Consider the following 23,131-nt stretch of genomic DNA (forward strand, 5'->3'; position numbering starts at 1 on the left):
TCGAAGAACCTCCAGTTCCTTTACTTCTGTTCTCAGTTACACTAAATTTTAGGTTGAAACAAAGGTGGAAAAGCCAAGGGATGTTCTTTTATAATAACAACTTGAATTATATTTGCAGCAAGTACAATTTGACAATGCACAAAGAAAACAGTTAAAAGTGGGAAACAAAGAGAGGAAATAACCAAGACAATTTTTCAACAGCCCGACTAATTTGCAGCAAGAGCAGGTATCCACCTGATAATTATAACACACAAATAGCATCTACATTTGAAAATTATTCGACTGCAAAAATAGATTTCATTTCTCATGTTGATGGTGAATCGATGGATACAATTTCGCAGACGTTTTCGCTCTTTCGTTCATTATAAATACTATTAACCCGACAATGCATCATGTAGCCACTTAGCAACTTTTCGTATTTTGTATTAAAAAATTACCTAGAAGTAGGCAAAAATTACCCCAAGGATGATCTTGAGTTTTTTTACAGTCAAAATAGTAAAAAAAAGCCAGTAAAACATATTCGATTGCCCTAGGATCTGCTTTAAATGCAAAGATATTGACAAAAGCCGTTATGTGACGGGTTTTCCGTGCCGTCCTGTCGCCGTAATGCGACTGGCTTCATTCCTACTGAATGAAGGGTCATTCCATACAGATTCAACGGATGCGTTCGCTCGACCATTTGTAATTTTTTTGAAACTCATATCCCAAAATGATGCATATGAATGACGTTTAAAACCACTTTTATTTTTTCTCTAACCTTAACCCTTGATTTTTTAGGGGTCATCAAAAGTGATTTTTGCAATCAAAAATGGGACTTTTAGACCTTTACATTTTGGCCAAAACCTATTTGAATTACATTTATAGCAGTTAATTTTACGCTTTGATGTTAAAGTGCATAAGATGATAGTCTCACATACTGAGTTACGTGGGTGTAACTTAATAATTAAAATAATGGCAACAGGTTAAAGTTCAAGGTCAAATGTAAAATATTTGCTCATTTCAAAGGGTCATAACTCGCTTAGGGGACAAAAACACAAAATGAAATTGGCAAAAAAATCACTGGAGTCACACTAATGAGAAAATATAGCTGTAATTGTGTGTTTGTTTACCCTTTACAAATTACAGCCCCTCAAAGATCAGAAAATTGAGAAAAATGACATTTTTAGACCCCTGTAAACCAAAAGGGGATGGAATTTAAAATGAAATTTCTTGGCCAATTGAATATTCCATTCAAGTACTATACATTTTATGTATATTGTTTTGTGTATTTGGTTTGTAAAAAAGATACAGGTCTTTGAAATTGAGCAATTTCGATAGTTAATTTACGCACTAAAACAGAAATAAAAAGTGTGAAAACTTCATTGCACTTTCTTAAATGGCCTATATAATATATTATACTGAAAAAACATATTTTAAGTATAAAAAATTTTAATTTGATAACTTAGAAATATTTGGACATGAATGAGTAGTTCATACTTGATTGACAGCTTAAGTAGTTAATTTATAGACTATCTACACACACAAATTTTCAATACACACAATTATATGCTCTGTACATTAACATATCTAAATTGAATTAAACATATGCAAACTTGTTTGAGTGTAGTTTTGAAAAAATGAACTCACTTAGTAGTCCTATAGTTGTAATGGTGACTCAAGTATATGGCGTTTTAAAATGCTTTACCAAGGCACATTCATAATTTGATACTTCGAAAATGTACTAGGAGCAAGACAATTACAGGGGTTCTAAATTTAATGATCAACACAAGCTATGTAATAACTTTTTCGACAATAATGGGCATTTTCCTTTGATAGTCTTTTTAGTAACACACTATTCTTCATACCTATTGTTAGGGGACAATAATTTTACAGTGATAATATTTAAATACGGTGGCATAAAGCAGTGATTAAATGTTGTATTGGGAATTTTATTTGCAGAGTCAAACCTTTCTTGCAGCATTTTTTCAGCTAGTTTAATATACTGAATGTTCACAAGGATACATGCAATGGTTAGTAACAAAAATGCAGAAGGTATATACATTTCTGTAGAAATTAAAATGCGACTTCTAGTAGTTCTTTGCAAGCTAGTCTTAGTAGTATCAATTCTTTTTACAGTTCTTCTGATTCTGTTACAATGTCCACTACCGTGTGATATTGCATAGAAATGCCATTCAGCTCTCAAGTTGACATCCGTTTCGTGATTACATAAACTAAGAAAGTTCTTTCTATTTTTGTTGTGTATTTGAGTAAAGTATTTCAGTAGGACTACTAAGTGAGTTCATTTTTTCAAAACTACACTCAAACAAGTTTGCATATGTTTAATTCAATTTAGATATGTTAATGTACAGAGCATATAATTGTGTGTATTGAAAATGTGTGTGTGTAGATAGTCTATAAATTAACTACTTAAGCTGTCAATCAAGTATGAACTACTCATTCATGTCCAAATATTTCTAAGTTATCAAATTAAAATAGTTCTTTTTATACTTAAAATATGTTTTTTCAGTATAATCTTAATATATAAAAATCAATGTCCTGACCAGGAAACATCACGATCAAGGAAATTCAAAAAAATTCCAAATTGGTGGCATTCGAAAGAGCATTGGAAAACATGTTTATGGCACTGAAACTACGTGCCCTCGTGACCACGTTATCGAAATATGAGGTCTTAAAAATTGCCGAAATTTTTAGTAAAGTCGCCAAATTTAGCGAGTTTTGTTCAGAAATGGAAGGTACGGCGCGAATTCAACATCTGCATCTGACAAGACATTTCACTTCCATATTTGGTCACCACCAAAGCGCGTGAGAAATAGCGCATTAATTCTTTACTCGGGGTAACTACCATGGCGCGGGGTGTCGTGGCTCAGACTGCGGCATTGAAATTTTTAGGGGATTGTGTTCCGGGATATTAACGTGCAACTGTATAGGGGAAAACGCCACCGCCCGAAATATTTGTTTTATTTTATTGTAAAAACAATGGAAATATAATGTATATTGACTTCAAATCATGTTTTCTTTTGACGAATCCCCTAGACCCCGAGGGGAGTTCCTTAAAACATTTGTTTCCAACTATAGAAATGTGAATGTTGGTGTGTCTTTTAATGCTTTTCGAATAACTAAAAGTAATTTTCTCGAATAATTTAATTTGAACCTCCCCTCTGTAAAATGTTATGGAGAAGGTCAAGATAAAAATATCTTTTCGCATTTTAGGTAGTAGTAGTAGTAGATGTAAGTAGATTTTTCTTCACTATTTTTCGTGGTTATTATTATTGGTGAAATATATTTTATTTCTAAACAAGGTTCTCATAAGTATTAATTATTTTTTCTTTTAGGTTCTGTGCAAAGCTAATTTGTTCTGATTTTTGACATTTTACTGTAGTAATAAAGCAAATTAAAATATACTGCAGTGAGAGGTTCCCCGAGCTTAAACTTTTGGGAAAGCAAAAATTCTTAATTTACCGAAAGAAAATTCAAATTTTGCCGAGCGATAAAATACGCAATAATAATGTATGAAAAGTGACTTTCGGGAGTTAAAAAATTGTAATTATGTCCTCTAATTTGCCGAACTGTCAGACGAACTTTGTCGAATAAGGAAAATTTTTGGGAGGTCACAGTGAAATCCCATCAGTGCGCTCCTAACTGCAGTCAACAAGAACGACCTCCTATTACTGCGACCGATCTGTCATAGGGTTCGAGCACAAAATCTCGTTTAAAATTCCACAGATGTAATGATATTTTAGCATCCAATAGAACGTATTAACTGAATACATTTGAATATACCGTTCAAAGTTTAAACTTTTTTGTTATTCTTAAAACTGTCTGTTAAAAAACTGATGTTTAAAACTTTTATGCTTCTGCGGGTGAAATATTTCCACTGAAAGAGTTCATTCGATGATGAAACTGTTTTGAAAAAAATATGATAACCGTAGAGAAACGATAAACACACTTTAAAGTCTTTTTTTTTTTTTGAAAAGTCGTAAATCTGAAGTCTTCAACAGTATCTAAATACGAGACCGCCGCACTCAGCCGTGCGGGGGCCCGCTACGCGGACCCCCCGGGCGGTGGAACCTAAGGCCTACGGCTAAGAGGTGGGGTGCGTGCGGAGAAAAGTATCTAAATACGAAGAAAACGAATTTTAAAGATTGCAAACCATGTTCTCATATTAAAAAAAAAAAGATTTCTGTCAGTCATTTCCAGTGTGTTTTTCGTTATGTGTATCGTTTTCAAGTTATGTGTAAGCCCTCTAACAAGTCAAAAAAAAAAAAAAACTGTATTAATTTTTATTTTGCTCGTATTTGAATTCCCTTTTAACTTGAAACATAATTGATAAAAGTGACTTCAGTATTTTTAAAAATGACTAAATAACATGCAATATGATGTGCATTCACGTTATAGCGACTTTCAGTTGCAGTGACAGACTTTTTCGAACTACAGGGGTTGTTGTAATAAACGTAGACTATAAAATTTTTGATAAGAATCTGCTGTGAAGTAATTTTCGACATCGTTAGTTTTGCTGTGCAAATTTTTGACATTTACTATCCGTTGTTTTCTTTTTTTTTTAATTATTTTTTTTATTTTAAATTAAAAATTAAACATTTTCGCTAGCAGTGGTCAGACAATAAAACTTCATGAATAATAATAACTTTTGAAAAAATAAATAAGAGCTGGCATACTACAATCCATGATCATTTTCTTTCAACATCAAAAACTATCCATTTTATTTTCAATATATAAGCTTTAATAAGCATGTTTTTTTTTACTTATTCATTTTAATTCTCGTACATAATTATTAATTACTTACAACACATTTCATAACGAGTACAAATTTAAATTAGTTAAGTAAAACACACTTGAAATGCACTTAAATTCTGAAATGCATTATTATCACGATTACAAAGTTAAATCCGACGTTCAATTTCGTTATAAAGTTGTAGCTCCTCTGGATAAAGCTCTCTAGTTTCCATTTCACAGGCTTCATAGTTACTTTTTAATTTTACACACACACACTCTCAAAAATGGACTTTCAAATTTGACGAAATTTTCTTCGTTTTTGACGAAACCACTTCCAGGGATATGCTCCGAGCGAACATTTCGTCAAATTGAAGAAACTGCTTTTGTTAGTGGTTTGAGGATGCGAATTTCATCAAATGTAACGAAATATTTCTTCATTCTAGTTTCGTCAAATTAACAATCATTTTCGTAGTTTTGAGAGCATTAGTTTCGTCAAATTAATTTCGTCATATATGAGGACATTAATTTCGTAAATTTTTAAGAAAATTTTTTTTTTTTTTCCTTTGAGCACATTCGTTTTTTTTTTTTTTGAGAATACAGTCGAACCTCGTTAATTCGAACACGCTTAAAACAAATAACTGCTGAAATGAACTTTTTTGCAATCCTTGCCTTATTGTTTATTGTTTTTTGGATAAAGCGAACCACGTTATATCATAATCGATTTCAATGGTCCCTTTAGGTTCGTTATGACGAGGTTCGACTGTATTTTATAAGATATGTGTGCGTGTGATCAAATTCTAACTTCAGAATCTTACCACCATACTTTCCCACTTTATTGCGTATAGTCACTTTCACAGGCCAGTCATTTACGGGGTCAGGGGGTCAATTGACCCCCCCCCCCTCCCGTCTTGATTTTTGAACATTCATGTTTTTACACATGACTGACCGTTGTTATAGTTCGTTTTCTGTAAAATTTTTATTGAGTACAGACTCTTTGTCATATTTGGGAAAAAATTGAAACAACGGGCCTGCAGCCCCCCCCCCCCCACATCAAAAAAAGACAAGTACTTGTTAAAAAAAGAGGCACATAAAATGTCAAGCAAATTTTTATTTATGTAAAAATGCAAACAAACAACTTCTTGAAAAAGGTAAAACAAATCATTGCAGAATAAACTCTCCACGGTATCTAATTAAGCCCCCCATAATGGGGGGTTTCCTTCAAAAAATCTAATTTTTGTCGGATATTTTCCAAATTTGGCACAGAGGTTCGTTATTGGAGGCTCGGGAATTCACACAAGGTCGTTTATGTTCCTCTATGTGGGGGGTGGGGGGGACAGACAACCCCGCATTGGGGGTTCTCCGTATTAAAAAAAAGTTTTGTCCGACCTTTTTTAAATTTGCCACAGAGGTTCTTAGATGCTCAAGAATCACGCAGGGTAGTTTTCATCACTTTATAAGGGGAGGGGGGGGTCCTTGAAAAAATCCAATTTTTGTCGGATCTTTCCAAAATTTGACACATAGGCTCTTTGATGCACGGGGATTCCCGCAGGGTATTTTTCGGCCTTCTATGGGGGGGGGGGGCAACCCCTATGGTAATTTTCCTACAAAAAATCCAGTTTTTGTTGGATCTTTCCGAATTTGGCAGAGTTTCGTTATTTGATGCTCAGGAATTCTCATAGGATGGTTTTCTTTCCGCTATGGGGGGCAACCCCCATACGGGAGGGGTTCTTATGAAAAAACAGTTTTTATTATATCTTTTCCAAATTTGGAACAGAGGTCCTCTGATGCTCGGGAATTCACACGATAGTTTTCAACCCTCCATGATTGGGGGGGGGGAGCAACCCCGCATTGGGGGTTCTCCTTATATAAAAAAAAGTTTTTGTCCGATCTTTACTAAATTTGCCATAGAGGTTCTTTGATGCTCAGGAATTCAAAGAGGTTAGCTTTTGTCAATGTATGGGTGTGGGGGGGGGGGCAACCCCAATGGGGGTTTTCCTTGAAAAAAATTCATTTTTTGTCGGATCTTTCCAAAATTTGGCATAGAGGTTCGTTCATTGATGCTCAGGAATTCTCATAGGGTAGTTTTCGCCCCGATATGGGGGACAACCACCAAATGAAGGGTTTTCTTACAAAAAAACCAGTTTTATCATGTCTTTTCTAAAATTGTCACAGATGTCCTTTGACGCTCGGGAATTCCCGTTTTCGTCCCGCTATGGAGTAGGAAACTACGTATGTGTGTGGGGGGGGGGGGGGGTCTTAAAATAACCCAGTTTTTGTCTGATCTGTTCCAAATTTTATACATTTGTCTTTTGATGTTTCGGAATTCTCATAGTGTAGTTTTCGTCCCGCTATGTGTGGCAAACCCCATAGGAGTTTTCCTTATAAAAATCCAGTTTTCGTCGGATCTTTTCCAGATTCGGCCCAGATATCCTTTGATGCTGGAAATCCACATAGGATAGTTTCCCATGGGGTAGTATTCATATGGGGTACTACCCCATGTGATTAAAGAACCTATGTGCCAAATTAGAAAAAGATCTGACAAAAGCCTGGATTTTTGTAAGGAAAACTCTCCTAATTGGGGAGGGGGGTGCCCCTAAAGCGGAAAGAATATTTCAAACTGTTTGATCTACATCGCTACATCGCGATGTAAGGATGGCGATGCATCACGATGTAGAAATTCCTACATCGCCCTGTCCCTACTGGGAATATAAAAGTGCTACTTCCTCAGCAGACATTGGGTTGTGGAAAAATAAATCATGTGCCACTTTTATGCACAGTTAGATCGATATATGCTTGGGAGAAAATTGCTGAGAAGTTTCTTCTTCATTGCATCGCATGAAAAAATTCCAGAAAAAAAAAAGATTTTTATCCAACTTATACCACAAATTTCAAAGAAAAAGTACAATAAAATGGACAACTTTAAGTTAATACATATTTGTTCTAAAATTAGATACAGAAAATAAAATTAGATAATCTTAAGAAAAAGCTTACTTTTTTTTTCCAATTAATTATTTGTTTTATTGATTTTGCTTGTATGTAGAATGTTTATTTGGCCAAATTTATGTTTAATACAGGAACTTTATTATTGCATGCATTTCATACTTCATACTTTGAAAAAAATTCTCTGCCAAAATTGAAAAAGGTATTTGAAAATATAAATCTTAAAAAAATGCAGATGTGAAATAAATCTTTTGGTAAAATTAATTGAGTGTAATGTTTGTTAAATAATTATAAAAATATACCTTTGCTTTTTACCCCTAAGTTTTTATTTTTATTTCCAAACATGTGTAACATGAAATCAATGTATAATATACGAACATTTAGAATATTGTTATAATTATGAAAAGGTCTTCGTCTGTCCTTGTTCCGATTATCTCCGTGATGTTGGATCCATCCTAAAAAAGTTTTAAAAAGAGAATATATACATAATAAGTAAAGGTTTAAGTCCATGGGTGTATGCCATCATGCACATGGATTTTTTTTTCTATTTTGAGGAAAGTTTTACGATTAAATTCAGCAGTTTATTTCTGAAATAAAACATGTTTTCACGATTTCTTTCAAAATCTGAGTTTTTTTTCTTAAGTTAAAAAGCTACGATTCGCTTGTGACTTTGAAAAGCATCTGATTTAATTTTTGTATTTTTCAAAATATATGATTATTTCAATGCTGACAGCTTTTTTTCAAGCAGATTGCAAGAATGAGTTATTTTTACAGCGGATGAACAAAATTTTTATTTAGGCAGCTAGACTCTCAGTTAGTTTCTGAAATTAATTTCTGAATAATATTCTAGAATTAGAGTTTCTTCAATTTATCGAGAATCAGCATTATTTAGCCATTAAGCGAGTTAATTCTTTTGCACATCAAGTCGTGAATTTTCATTTTTTTGAGCTATAAAAAAATCAAAAGTGCGAAAACTGTTGATCTGTGATTTTTTTAAATTTATTTTTTATTTTAACCGATAGCCAAAATACACAGTTTTTTTTTTTCTTCAGATTTTCGTGTTCCGTTTTCTTCACGAATGTTTTCTGAAGTACTCTCCCCCCCTACCCAAATTAGTTCCAATAAAGTACTTATGAATTAAGTAGTACTGAAACTGGTGATTATGATTTTATTTGCACATTTTTCAGAGATTTTATTGTGCTATGTTATCAATAAACAACATTTACTTACCGAGCTTTACCTCCTTAAACCACTATCAAATTAGAGTCAAAAACCCAGGGCTCCAACACTCGAAGCCACGCTCCATTTCATAAGTTAACTAGTAATTACATAAAGCTACCTTCTAGTTGATGGATAGGGATTTAGTAGAAAAAAAAACTGATTTTTCTGCTATACTGGGGGTAGAGTACTTACAAAATGGGGCGTAGCTTAAAGGCGTGTGTACTTCGGATTTTTTTTAACTCAGCTGGTAATGATTTTAAGAGGGAATGCTTGCCGAGTAAAGTTGTTAATTGATAGTATAGTATCTTGAAATCTTTAAAAAATATTCGAACAAAATCATAAAATCATCAGAATCAATCACTAGTACAAAAATATTCAAACGTAGCTCTACTTACTAGTTTGGGACGGAGACGAAGGGAGTATCACCTTTTAACTAAGCATATTTGATTTTTAAAATATGCAATTTTCACGCAGTAAATAAAAAAACGCCAAGGGAGAAGAGCTGCCAAAGATAGGGGAAACCCAATAACAAAGTGCATTTTCTTGTTTGTTTCTGTCTTGAGAACTAATTGACTGATATCAATGGATTTTTTTTTCAAAGGTATATAATGAAAATAGGGACTAGTGTGGTGAGCAAAGCTTGTTACATATATAAAGCTTATCATATATTTTCATTATCCTTTTAATTTTTCATATATTTTCATTATCCTTTCAATTTTTCAATTGAAGTTCGGTTAAATTTTCAGACATTTTACTTTATATCCAGCAAAATCACAACTACAACTAAAAGATTTGGAAGTTCATCTATAAAATGCTTCTTAGTCTGATTTAATGTAGACCTGGATTTCTCACTTTTTGTTGACGATATCTTGAAGCGGCAAATATGGCAATAAAATTAATGCTGCATTTATTTTAGCTGTAAAAACTATGTATAATGGAAAAATTCATAATTATGACAAATCATGTAACACAAATTGACATAGAAAAACTTATAAATTTAGTGCATAAGTGAGAAAATAAACAACAAAAAAATTTTTTTTGAAAAAAAAAATTAGAAGCGACTTCAAAATTACTCTAAAAAGTGAAAAATAATTTTATTCTTTAAACACCATCGATAATGCTTTTAAACATAATTTTTGAAGTTGGCGCAAAAACAAAACGTAAAATCCAGTGTAACCATACTTCGTTCATATTTTTTTTTCAGAAAATCATCCAAAGTTACGAACGAAACATTTATATCGTTATTCAAATATGCTGTCATCAATGCATAATGCATGTGATAGTGAAGAAACTGGGCCTGGTTAAATTTAAAGTTGTATTTTAGTTACGGCTGTGAATGATTTTATCTATCGTTTTTGCGCCAACTTCAAAAATTATGTTTAAAAGCATTATTGATGGTGTTTAAAGAATAAAATTATTTTTCACTTTTTAGAGCAATTTTGAAGTCGGTTCTATTTTTTTTTTCAAAATTTTTTTATTTTATTCTTTTTAGTGTAAATGTAGGTATTTCAGAAATAGTAAGAAGTTACCATCACGAAACTTCACATTTTTTTCTTAAAAATGCTCCATACTAAAAAAAAAAACTATTGACACGCGTTAAACTTTAAGCGATCGGCACTAAAAACTTATCTTTGTTCCTCTCTGGAAATCATGTGTAGTTAATTTAATTATAACCATTTAAGTATTCCGTTTTTCCTAAGTAATTTACATTTCACAGCATCTAAGTTGCTCATGATGCAATCCTGTATTTTCTTACTTAGCCCCGATCATCTGTTATCGGCATAGATGATAACGATAAAAATACTACAGAGTAGTTGAGGCAAACCTAATGGTAGGCTAAGCAGATCCTAATCACTGCATCACCTCGCTTCCAGGTTAGGTTTACCCCTACTATGGAGCAATAGCACTGAAGAAAGGAAGATTTTGATAATTCCCATAGGGTTACTATAAATCAACAGGGTTACTAAAATAAAATTATTTACGCCAAAAATGAGACGACAGCGCCAGATTTCCCATTATCGAAATATTCCTTGAAGAAATTTGATGCTTGCTTCAGAGAAGCCTTTATTCAAAATTATCATTACAATTACTATTAATGTTACTGTTGTATGGCACCAAACTTTCATAACAATGGGTTTCATATTTAATCTAATATGGAAATTGCATGAAATTTATTGTTTCTTGCCCATAACGTTTTTTCTAAAGGACAAATATGGTCAAACAAAGTAATGGGACCTAAGTTGAGCCATCCCCTATCCATTAAAAAAATAATCATCAAAATCGGTTCACTAGATGAGAAGCTGTGAGTGGGGAAAAAAAAAAAAACATACATACGGTATGAACTGATAACCGCCTCCTTTTTGAAGTCGGTTAAAGATGCTTATTATTGTTATTACAATTTTCAAACATGCTATATTATCTTTTCTTTTTTTCTTTTTAAATCGAGGTTAAACATAAAACTTCACTTCAATAATTTATTTTAATTTGCGGAAAAATTGAAAAAATATTGAAAATATTCTGCTGAAATATCAAGCACAAGGACAGAGTTCTTTATGGAAATTAATATTTTCTCTATCTTAAAATGATTTTATCAAATTGATATTTACTTTTCTTCATGTTTTATGCAAGTAAAAAAAAGGCTGCACAAATAATGAACATAAGCACTTATTACTAGAAACATCTGCCGCAGGGAAAGAGATTATATAAACAACGTGGGGCAAGCTGGTAAGCATATTGGGGGATTGGTATATAGTAATTGTTTAAGAAAATAAAAATGCAGAATGAAACAAATTTGAACTATTAAACTTAAATATACACTTCGTTTAACAGAATTATTTTTGTAAAATTCATTTAGAAGAATGAAAACACATAACCATGTAATATATTCCATGTTGAAATTAAAAGCTTCAAAGTTCTATGCCTTTTATAAAAGCACTGTATTTATCATCTGTGTTAGTTAAACTACGGTGGAGGTTTTTTTTTTTTTGCAAGTTTAAATTCGTACAAACTCTTTAGTCATGTTTGTAATTTTTTTAACGAAATAAAGGAAGTACGCTTTTGGAAACAAATGTCAAAGAACCAACATTTTCTTTTACAAATAAAAAAAACAACGCTAGCTAAGCCTAACGTGGAGGTGACTCAAAGTTAACACACACAGAATTCTAAACCTAATCGAACTGTTCGTTTTCAATTTTAATGTGTTTTAAATACAGCTATAAACAGAACACTAAACAAAAATGTAACAATACATAAAAGAAGGCACATTGCACATACAAATTTCAATAAATACTAACCATTTTTATGAATCCTTGAGAATAAATTGAGGTAAGATAATTTAACGAGAAAGTACAAGATTGAAACGAAAACTCCCAGAATGCACTGCAATGTGACGAAATCGAGACGAAATAATTTCGTGAAAAATTTGAGATTTCTGGTTTCGTCAAATATCACGTGATTCGGTGACGAAAGGATCGTCGAAAATAACGAAATACTGCTCGAGGATTGCCGAATCGTCAAAATTGAGCGTTTCATTTTTGACAGTGCAAGTAAAGGGTTAATTCGGAACATCGTTTCGCGCTTTGCAGATGACCAGAAATGGGAATGAAAGTCTTGCTAGACGCAGGCGATGAAATCACGTGGTATTTTCCATTTCTTGCCAAGTCTTTAAATTTGGCGAATTTTCGTAAGATTTCGACAGACTTTGACCCCTTATATCTCAAAAACAAAAGGACGAGGGCACACAATATTTGGGTCAAATTTTTTTCTAAAGATACTCTTTCGAATGCGACCATTTTTAACTTTTTTCATGATTACTGAGCTCGTGATGTTTCCTGGTGAGATAACATATATATATACATATATATATATATATATATATATATCAACGCACAGCCGAAACCGCTGAAACTTCAGACTTGAAATTCGGCAGGAATGTCTGCATGATTACGAAAGTAACCACTAAGAAAGGATTTTTCGAAATCTCAATTAGTTCGGGAGAAATTAATTAAAACCCCTTAATTTCTGCGAAATTAAAACCTGTCATTGAATTCAAATCCCTTATTTTCGATGGCTTTCCTCCATTCAAATCATTATTCAGTACTTCATCTCAACTTTTGGTCGATAGCGAACTATAAATTTGATATTGTTTTTGTTTCTCACGTGGTTCTTCGAGGCTTTTCTCAAGTCAAATCATAATGTTTCTGTCTATTGCTTTCATTTTTTCAAAATTAGAAACGAAGTTTTTAAGAACATCATCACAGGCGGACTATCCTTTTGAATTTAGAAGAGTGCAGTTTCCTGTTAAAGTTTGCTTCGCAATAACCATTAATAAGTCACAAGGACAGACATTAAAAGTAGCAGGGACCGATTTAAGAGAAGACTTTTTTTCACACGGCCAATGTTATGTAGCTTGCTCCAAAGTCAGTTCATCAAGCAGCTTAATAATTTTAGCACCAGAAAAAAAAAAAAAAAAAAAAAAAAAAACTAAAATTGTTGTATACAAAGAAGTTCTTGCTTAAACATAGGTATATCAATAAAATGTGGATGGCCTGTGTTTGCAAAGATAATCAATACTTTAAAAGGATTGTTAATAACAGTTAAAGATCGGGAAGGAGACCAGGGGCCCCGGGATCCTCCCCAAATTAGAAAAAGTTATAAGTAATAAGTAATTATTATAAGGGATTTTCGAAACTAGGTGCACCAAGTACTGTTAACCCCTGCTAATTCCATTACCCGAGCAATGCCGGGTACGGGAATGCTAGTATATTATATAGGCCATTTAAGAAAGTGCAATGAAGTTTTCACACTTTTTATTTCTGTTTTAGTGCGTAAATTAACTAGCAAAATTGCTCAATTTCAAAGACCTGTATCTTTTTTATAAACCAAATACACAAAACAATATATATAAAATGTATAGTACTTGAATGGAATATTCAATTGGCCAATAAATTTTATTTGTAATTCCATCCACTTTTGGTTTACAGGTGTCTAAAAATGTCATTTTTCTCAATTTTCTGATCTTTGAGGGGCTGTAATTTGTAAACAAACACACAATTACAGCTATGTTTTCTCATTAGTGTGACTCCAGTGATTAGTTTTTGCCATATTTCATTTTGCGTTTCCGTCCCCTAAGCGAGTTATGACCCTTTGAAATGAGCAAAAATTTTACATTTGACCTTGAACTTTAACCTGTTGCCATTATTTTAATTATTAAGTTACACCCACGTAACTCAGCATGTGAGACAACCATCTTTTGCACTTTGACATCAAAGCGTAAAATTAACTCAAATAAATGTAATTCAAATAGATTTTGGCCAAAATGCAAAGGTCTAAAAGTCCCATTTTTGACTGCAAAAATCACTTTTGATCACCTCTAAAAAATCAAGGGTTAAGGTTAGAGAAAAAATAAAAGTGGTTTTAAACATCATTCATATGCATCATTTTGGGATATGAGTTTCAAAAAAATTAAAAATGGTCGAGCGAACTCATCCGTTGAATCTGTATGGAATGACCCTGAAGTCAGAGTAAGTGACGCATTCCTGCATTGCTTCCAGCAACGAAAATGTTTCTCTATAGTCTATGAAACAGAAGTTCAATCTACATACCATTGGTACAGCTGAAATATAAATTTTTATGGTCACTTCAAAATTTTGCCATTTCTCACATTTTTATTTTTTTTCTTAAAATATGAACTAAATTTGACAGTGATTTTTAAAAATAAATTTTCTGTTATTTATGTATTTATTAAAATCGCAAATTTTTCGTGTGAGAAAATTTAATCCATATTGTAAAGTTAATGAGGCGTACAATAAGTCTGTATCGTAAATAAAATAGTACAGCAGGTACATACAAGCAATATTTTTATACTCGTATATTGCTACACAGAGCGTTTTGTGCAAAATACTAATCATTGCAATATTCGCATTCAATATTACATGGAAAAATTGTGTAGTTCAACGACAGCTTGGATTCAATTCATTAAATCTTATTTCAGACGCCCAACAGCAGATTGCCCCCCCCCCCACCCCCCTCTAGAATTCAGCAACGCAGCTTAAAGACTCAAAAACACTTCAAATTCTGTTAAATCCTAATATCGTATTAGAACTTCCAAAATAAACTACACAAATCATAGTACACCAATGGACTAATATGATACATATTAGCATGAATAACTTTCAAATGGAATCACCCAAAAATTTTGTGAAAATAGTTTCAATTTGTCACCCTCCTCCCCCAAGCACTAGAAAACGATTCAAAAAAATAAAAAAAAGGGGGTTCAATTCCCTAGTATCCATTTTAAAAAGCAATTGAGGATAAAAGTCTGTTTTCTTGCTTTTGAAAGGTAGAAACTCTGTTGTTTCCAACTGGTCATTTTTTCCCCCTTCAAACGACTTTCTGAAAAATTGAAGTTTAAAGGTTGTTTTTACTTTCTTCTATATCTAATATATAGAAGAAAGTATTGGATTCGTGCAAATTTTCGAATTTCGAAGGATTCGAACGTTTTGAGGTGTGCTGAGTCCATTTCGACTATTTTTGGAAAATGTCTGTCTGTGTGTGTGTGTGTATGTGTGTCACCAGTTTTTTGTGGCCGCTCTACAGCAAAAACTACCGCATGAAATTGAACGAAATTTGGTACACATATGTGCCCCTATGTGAACTTGTGCCCATTGGTTTTTGGCGCGAATTCCTCCAAGGGGGGTGGAGCAATGGGACGTTTTTTGAGTTACGCGTGCTTGCTATTCCTCAAGAAGTAACTGGAGGAATCAAACAAAATTTGGTCCATATGTTGCCCGTAACAGGAGCAGGTGCTGATTCAATTTTGGTATCAGTAGCTCAAACGGGGGTTGAGTTATAGAACGTTTTTTGTCGTCAATTGTGACTGCTGTATCTCAAGAAATAACGAACGGGATCAAACAAAAAATTTTTTTGACAAGTAGCCCTTGGTGGGTATAAGAGCTGATTTTATTTTGGTGTCAACAGCTAAAAAGGGGGTAGCGCAATCGCCCGTTCTTTTTTTCCATTGTGAGTGCCCTATCTCAAGAAGTAATGCTACGTTCTGGTTGAAATTTGGAATATATGTGAATCCATACGTAAACAGGCTTTGGTTCAATTTTGACTCCAATCGCTCCAAGAGTTGTTGATTTTTTTTTTTTTTTTTTTTTTTTTTTTGCGAATAAAAATAGTTTTATTAATGCAACAATAAGAAAGATAAATCATAATAGATTGTCGTCTGCGTATTTCTCGTGATTTTAATTGTATGGAAATAATCGGAAATATTATCTCAATGATTTAAAATTTTTAACTGTTGCCATCTTATGTTTGTTAATAAATAAGATATTTGTAATTAATTCAAGTAAGGCTTTTAAAGTAACTTTCAATTTTCGCTCTTTGTTTTGTTTTTACAATAATTCAGACATTGGGATGGTCGTCAAGTTTTTGCATGTGTAATTTTGTTTTTGATAGGAATATTGCTTTCTCGTCAAGCATGGGGAGGGATCAGAAAAAGAAAAAATATAGAAGAAAGTTTCGTGATGGCCACAACATACTACTTTTTTTAAACATTCATTGCATTTCCTGCGTATTAGCAAGAGAAAGGAGAGGGAAACTTGGAATTAAGAAGCGAGTCCAAACACAGGAAATATTTGGAGAATAAAATCTAACTTTCATTTATTATTATTATTTTAATTAGAAAGAACCCCCATTGCATGTATAATGTATTCAAGAATATTAATTTTTTGAAGGTTACTAAAATAGTACTAGATAACATTATCGAATGCACCAATAAAATACGACTAATCTTAGAATGTGCTCTTACTTAAAAAAAACTCGGTTATAAGTATTCGCTTACGAAGAAGGAGAGTTTTACTTGAGGGAGAGTGGTCAATGGTTTTCAAGAAGGAAAATTTAGGCTTTAAAACAAAGTACACCTGTTTTAAATGGTGAAAGCACTTCAACCTGCATGACAGATTCTCCTTTCCTTAATCAATTAACTCAATTATGTTTGTTTTCATGCGATCTTGATCAGGCTCAGGAAGTATTGAATTAATATCAATGTCATAAAAAAGGATATGAAGATAAATATAGGAGATAAACATATGGGCATTCTCCAGGATGAAGGAGTAGAAAGTAGCAATATGAAAATTTAAACATTTTTAACCCAAGAAACGTTACTGTTGAATACTTGTGTTGTTTGTCGTAAAGATTTAAATGCTGAAAGTGAACCATTTTTAAAAAACAGTTTTACTCTTTACTTGCAGTTTGTCATCAACGTTTATTAAATACTGGTAAGGAAAAAAAAAAACTTTTTTCACCCCAACATATAAATTAATATTTTACGTGCGTAAGAATTTTTACATGCACTACATCAGCTTCGAACTAATAAAATCTTAATGCAATGGAGAGGTAAAATATAGTGCTCCGCACTGCATTGCAAATTTAAGTGCTCGGGTATTGAAAGAGTTTGAGAATTGCTTACGTAGGTCATTAATTAAAAAGTCACAGCTAGTATAAAAGGTTTTGCAAGGAGTATCAAAAGCAATTGTATCGGGTAAAAACGCACTATAACTTAAAGACATCAGAATGAAAGCTACAATATGGCGATTCCGTTCAAAGCGTGAAAACCAAAAGAATCCAGTACGATTGATTTTATTTGCAGACAGATAAGAAAAGTTTCCTGTAATAAATGACGCTTTAGACTGAGATTTAGCAACTGATAGCTTATTGAGATGCCTATAAAAGTCAATTACGGATTTCAGACCTTCAATCTTAATATCCGATCGAATAAAACTGCATTAGAGATCATGAAACTCAAATTAACAACTTTCAAAATCCGATAAAATATTACCACTACGTATAAATTTGTAATATCTATTATTGGACCCAACCATTTAACAATTTTTGCCGCTTAATTGAGTGAAAAAGTCATTGCGAATTAGCTGAGAGTTATTCTTAGCTCAGCTAAGTTTGTTGTTTGAAATAAAAGTAAAATCGAAGAACAGTTATGCTATAAGTTAACAAAGTTCAACGAAAATTACTTTTCACTGGCAAAGACTGAACAATTAGAAATGATAAATGAATTATGAAATTATTAAGACAGCATCAAGACGCTTGCATGCGTTTTCCCACACATTTGGTAAGTAGTAAATTTTTGTAATGGAGGCATACGCCCATAAGGTAACAATGGTAAATAATACTAGAAGACACAGAAAGCTTTAATAACATCAATTTATGATGCCGTTCAATACTTCTGAAAGAGAGAAACAGCTGATCGAAAATGTAGGGATAAAATATAGGGGTAATTCAATCTCAATTAGAGATAATTCAACCTCGAAGAACATTTAATGGAATTTCAATGGCGAATAACTTAACTTGTTTTTATTGGCTTGTCGTAATTATTATTTACTGTGTGTGTTTGTGTGAGGAGGAGGGGGGGGGGGGTTGAGAGTTGTGGATCTATTTGCTAAAATGGAACCTTTTTTGTAATATGTATTAATTTAGAGAAAATTAATATTTTTTATGAGAAGAGATTGGTGAACAATCTCAAATCATAATCAGAGAAACTTTTATGTGTTTTTGAAGACATTTGCGCACATCCTTCAAAGAGATAAATACTTTGAATATTCAGTATTAAACATCCAGTGGATGAGAAGGTGAAAAGGCAAAACGCTCCTCGAAATCATATCAGTGAGTCATTTCGCAACATTGAAAAACCGGACTTGACGTATAATCCAAAAGTTCTAATTTTAAATATGTTACGACTTGAGTGTCTATAACAGGCAGTTTCTTTTGACGTGTGGCCAACTTAAGTGTTTTATTTTATGTTTTTTATGTAAACAATGAATGAATCAAAGTGTGTTGAAATCTTTTTTTATTATTATTCATAATGTTCGGCAATTCGTTAAAGTAATATTTTAAACGGTTTACAGTGGCCTCTCATATTCATTGATAATATTTTCACAGAAATACCATGCGCTTGAATTAATATTATATATACATATATTGTTTTGTTACACGTGTTTCAAAGCAAATAACACTTGTTAATAAGTTAATTTGTTCTAAAAACACGTTGAATTCCTTCCTATACATTAATGAAATCTTCCAAAGTTGTTTGTGCTTAAATTAATATTTTTAAAATTGTTTGTTGCAAACGATTACATTTTCGGGCTATTCTGATCATCTTTCAATAGCTAACGATAAAATATTCTTGCCCTCCACAATAAGCTCCATATCACTCAAAGCTAATGTTAAGAGATGGTTTATAATTTAATTAAACTCTTGACCGACTCTGCTGACCGTCCGTTAACTGCTTGTTTCTTATGATACTTTTTTTTCTTTCTCTCTTTTTACGTGACAGAGAAGTCAACTAAGGGATGACTGCAAAAGAATACAGAAATTAGTTTTGCTAGAATTTCTTGGATCCTTTCACATTAGTTTTGAGGCTCTTTCTCAAATTTGCGGAGTTGAAAACAGTGCTAATTTACTGATTTCAAAAGTTGCGTTGTACTAAGGGTAGAAATTTGTGCGTTGATGCACCTGGCTTCCGTGTAGGCCTATTTAAAAATAAAAAAAAAATCTGCAAAAGCAGTATAAAAAAAAATTATTTTTTTGGCAGTTTCCAAAATTTTCGGAGATTGTTTGAACCATATAAATTTCCCCACTGCATACGGCACTGACAGCGCTCAATGCATAGCCGCCACCCACTAAAGAAAGTAAGTTTCATCCTAAAAAATCGATTTGAACAGCTTCATATTCATAAGACTTGAGTTGAGGTTTCAAAGCTTAAAACATAGCATTTACTGATAATGATGTCAATACATATACACTGTTTCTGCACATATTACCAAATTTTGATTGTACGATGGAAATATCAAAGGAGTTAGTGTATTTCATTTCATGGAAAAACAATTTTGTAGGTAATTTCAACTACATAAGGGATTGAGAAATTTTACATACAAGTACTGTTTTTGTTTTTTTAAATTAACAAAAATAAAATCTTTAATCAGTAACGTACATACACTTTGGTGCGTCTTCCCCTCCCCCACACAGAGGATTTTTTCTTTTTTTAAATTTTAACATAGTGTTATTTTTTCAGTGCGTGCGCCCTCATACCTTTTGCGCTTCCCCCACGCTACGGGGGGTTGCGAGGGTGCCATGTACAACACTGCCTTCAGAACAATTTAATAACAGGCTAGAAATTTCTCACATGGGTACATTATTAGCAAAATTTTTGAAGAAACCAACTTTCAAGAAAAACTACTGGTTAAAGAACTTTCCCATGGTTTTAAAAATTATAACCAAATGAAAATTTAATGTGCAAAATAAGAAATTGACTAACCTTAAAAATTAAGTCCTGCCGGATGTACTTTTATTCCCCCCCCCCTCTTCCCTCCGCATACAGCTGCGCTCGTTTTTATATGGATAAATAAATAGCTAAATCAATAATAGCATTTGCTTGCAATCAGCACTGAGCAGGATGAACGCGATAATTCGTCCTTTCAATGTGCAATTTTCACACACATTGCCCCGTAATCAGTTTTGGTAATTATTAAGTGCTTCTATACAGTACATTTTTAGTTAATTTACCGAATTTGTCGTCAATGATGCAAATGGACTCTAGCGAGAAAATAAAGCTACGACTTACGGGGTCCAAGTTTAAGCATCATACAAAATTGTTGCTCTTCGTTATATGTTTTCTTCGTAATTTGACATCAATAATACATTATGATTTAGAAATCAGGGTTAATAACTGCCAATTGAATTCATAGAATAACACCCTATAAAACAGTTATGTAAATAACTGAAGACATATCCATCTCTGTTTAAAGTGACTTTTTGAGAAAACTTTGCTTGTTGCATTAAATTATTTTACATGGCACATTTAGATAATGAAAAATTATTCAGCGCTTTGGACAAAAAACGTTAAGACATAACTTTATCAACGGCGGATACATGTAATAAAAATAAGCCTTCAATTTGTATCAAAATTGAATTGTACTAAGTTAAACCACCACCGTGGGATAACGTGTGGAGCGAAAAATAACTAAAAACTAAATTTACATTTAAATCTACGATACTTTTCCAATTTTTTACCACAAAAGGGGGTGGGGGTGAACCCATTAATAACTGATAATTCCATTCATAAAACATTTCCGGAAATAACTATTCAACAGAAAGAAACACGGCAGGAAACTTCATATTTCCCTCCTTGAAGATAAATCTTTTTTAAAAACATAAAAAACTGTTAACCGTTATATAAATCCTACAAAATAAACAACGCAACAAATTTCTGAACACGTTCCATTAATCCCCGCTGTAAACTTAACAGGAAATTTCAGATACATATTGAAAGAAATTGGGATGAAAATACGACGTTTGAGAATAAAAAAATACTAGAAAACGCACAAGTTAAATTTAAGTGAGCAGGAAGAAAAAAAAGAAAAAAAAAAAACTCAGCGACAAAAAGAGGGACATATCAAGCTATCTCACCATCATGGGTTGCTCATTCTCCCCATTCTTTCCAGGACTCGCACCTTTCGGTAGAAGCAGGTGGGGGTGGACGGGAATTCCCAGCTTCGGGAAGAGGCCGATGGGGGGGAACCTCCTGCTCCCGAATCTCTTCCTCCACTGGATCGGGAGAGCTCCCAAACGCGAAGGCGAAATACGCATGCGCAAGAAAGGCTGGGGGCGGCGCATCCCCCCAAGAAATAAGGGCCCGTTCACTGGCCAGTGTCCCTAGACGACCAAACCAATGGAAGGACTGGGATTTATAATGAGAAGATGGAAAGAGGGTCTATTTTTCTGAGATTTTCTTCATCACTGTCATTTCTTAATTTTTAAGAATTTGATAGCACAGATACTCAGCGGTTGCTTCCGAAAAATCACAGATAAAGGCTCATTTGGAACAAGTTGTATGAACAAGTTTTTGTGAGAAAAAAATAACTTAAAACCTAGGCATAATCGTACTGGTAATTTTTTTTTTTTTTTTCTTGATTCATATCGTCTCTGTGGGCGGGTTTTTAAATGAATGACGGAAGAAGGGGGAGGGGGGTAGTGCAAGGCTTCGAACTTTTCCGACCATACCATACAGGTTGAACAAAGCATCATGCGTACCCACAAGTGATATGTATCTAAGTTAAGGACGTAACTACTTATACCAGCCATCACCTGCGCTGTAAGAATTTAGTAGTTTAAAGATTTGGAAAAAAAAGTCTTGCAAGTTTTACAGAAAATGAACTTTTAAATGAATGATAAAAAATGCATAATTGATTAGTGGAATAAAGACAGCTACCGAAAAACAAGAGAGAGAGAGAGAGTGACAAACATACAATTTGAAGGTTGAATGTTCTCATGAAACGACTCTTCTTCAATGGTTTGATTCTGATTGTTACTTGTTTCTATAAGATCTACCACATTAGGTTTTTCAAACCTATGTTGCAAACACAGCGGTGTGTTATACTACACGACTAAAGCAAATAAGCCACTTTATTTTAGATGAGTTTAATTATTTAATAAGTAAACCTACTTTGTCGAAATCCAAACAGTGTAATTGTAAATGCCATGATTTGAAAACCTGTTTTTAAATTTTTTCACGTTTGAAACATTTTTATGTTTGATTGAACGGCAAGAGGTACGATTTTTTTCTCTACTCTAAACGTGAAACTAACACCTAGGCACTGATTACTAAAAACCTTCGCAAAACGTTAAAGCAGGTTACTAATACAAATTTTTAAATTTTTTATTTCGTACACACAAAGTTGTATTTCCATGTTGTATATTTATTTTAAACGGCACGATATGCAATTTTTTCCCATCAACTGAATGATCTTGAAGATGAAAGAAGGTTTCGTTCTAAAGATGTCTTAAAATAAAGTACTTCAACTTCCGCAAGCAACTGGGTGAATCAGAACCCGAAATAGCACGGCCAAAAAAGACATGGTAATGGTAAGGTCAAATAAATAGAAATTTCGATACAAAAAATGCATTTAAAGTAAAAATTTAAGTATCATACTACAACTTATGAGAAAAATTGTATTAATGTAGTTAACTGCTCTTTATTGCCCCAATGAGCATTTCGTGAAGTAGCCAAAAATAAAAATAAATAGTCTCGTGTTTTGGGACAGTAGGAGAAAAGATAAAATTAAATAACTACTAAACGCATTGACGTACTCCATTATTTCAGATTAAATTATGTTTGGATACCATCCATTTTCTCATTAAAAGAAAAAAAAGTGGAACAGGTTAA

The 23,131-nt window shown here is 32.9% G+C and overlaps 1 protein-coding gene across 3 annotated transcripts in view; it reads right to left on the reverse strand.

The window, feature by feature from the left end:
- Positions 1–23,131, reverse strand: part of LOC129235307 (talin-2-like) — a 249,247-nt gene that overhangs the window by 162,570 nt on the left and 63,546 nt on the right. The window contains exon 1 of one of the 3 annotated variants that reach the window (XM_054869038.1): positions 8,902–8,911. The exons of the other annotated variants lie outside the window; for them this stretch is intronic. The gene's annotated coding sequence lies outside the window, so the exon portion shown is untranslated. Of the gene's footprint in view, positions 1–8,901; positions 8,912–23,131 lie in introns of those variants that run through there. 3 annotated transcript variants of the gene reach the window in all.

The sequence above is a fragment of the Uloborus diversus genome, chromosome 2 (assembly GCF_026930045.1).
Source record: "Uloborus diversus isolate 005 chromosome 2, Udiv.v.3.1, whole genome shotgun sequence".
Taxonomy (NCBI): Eukaryota; Metazoa; Arthropoda; class Arachnida; order Araneae; family Uloboridae; genus Uloborus; species Uloborus diversus.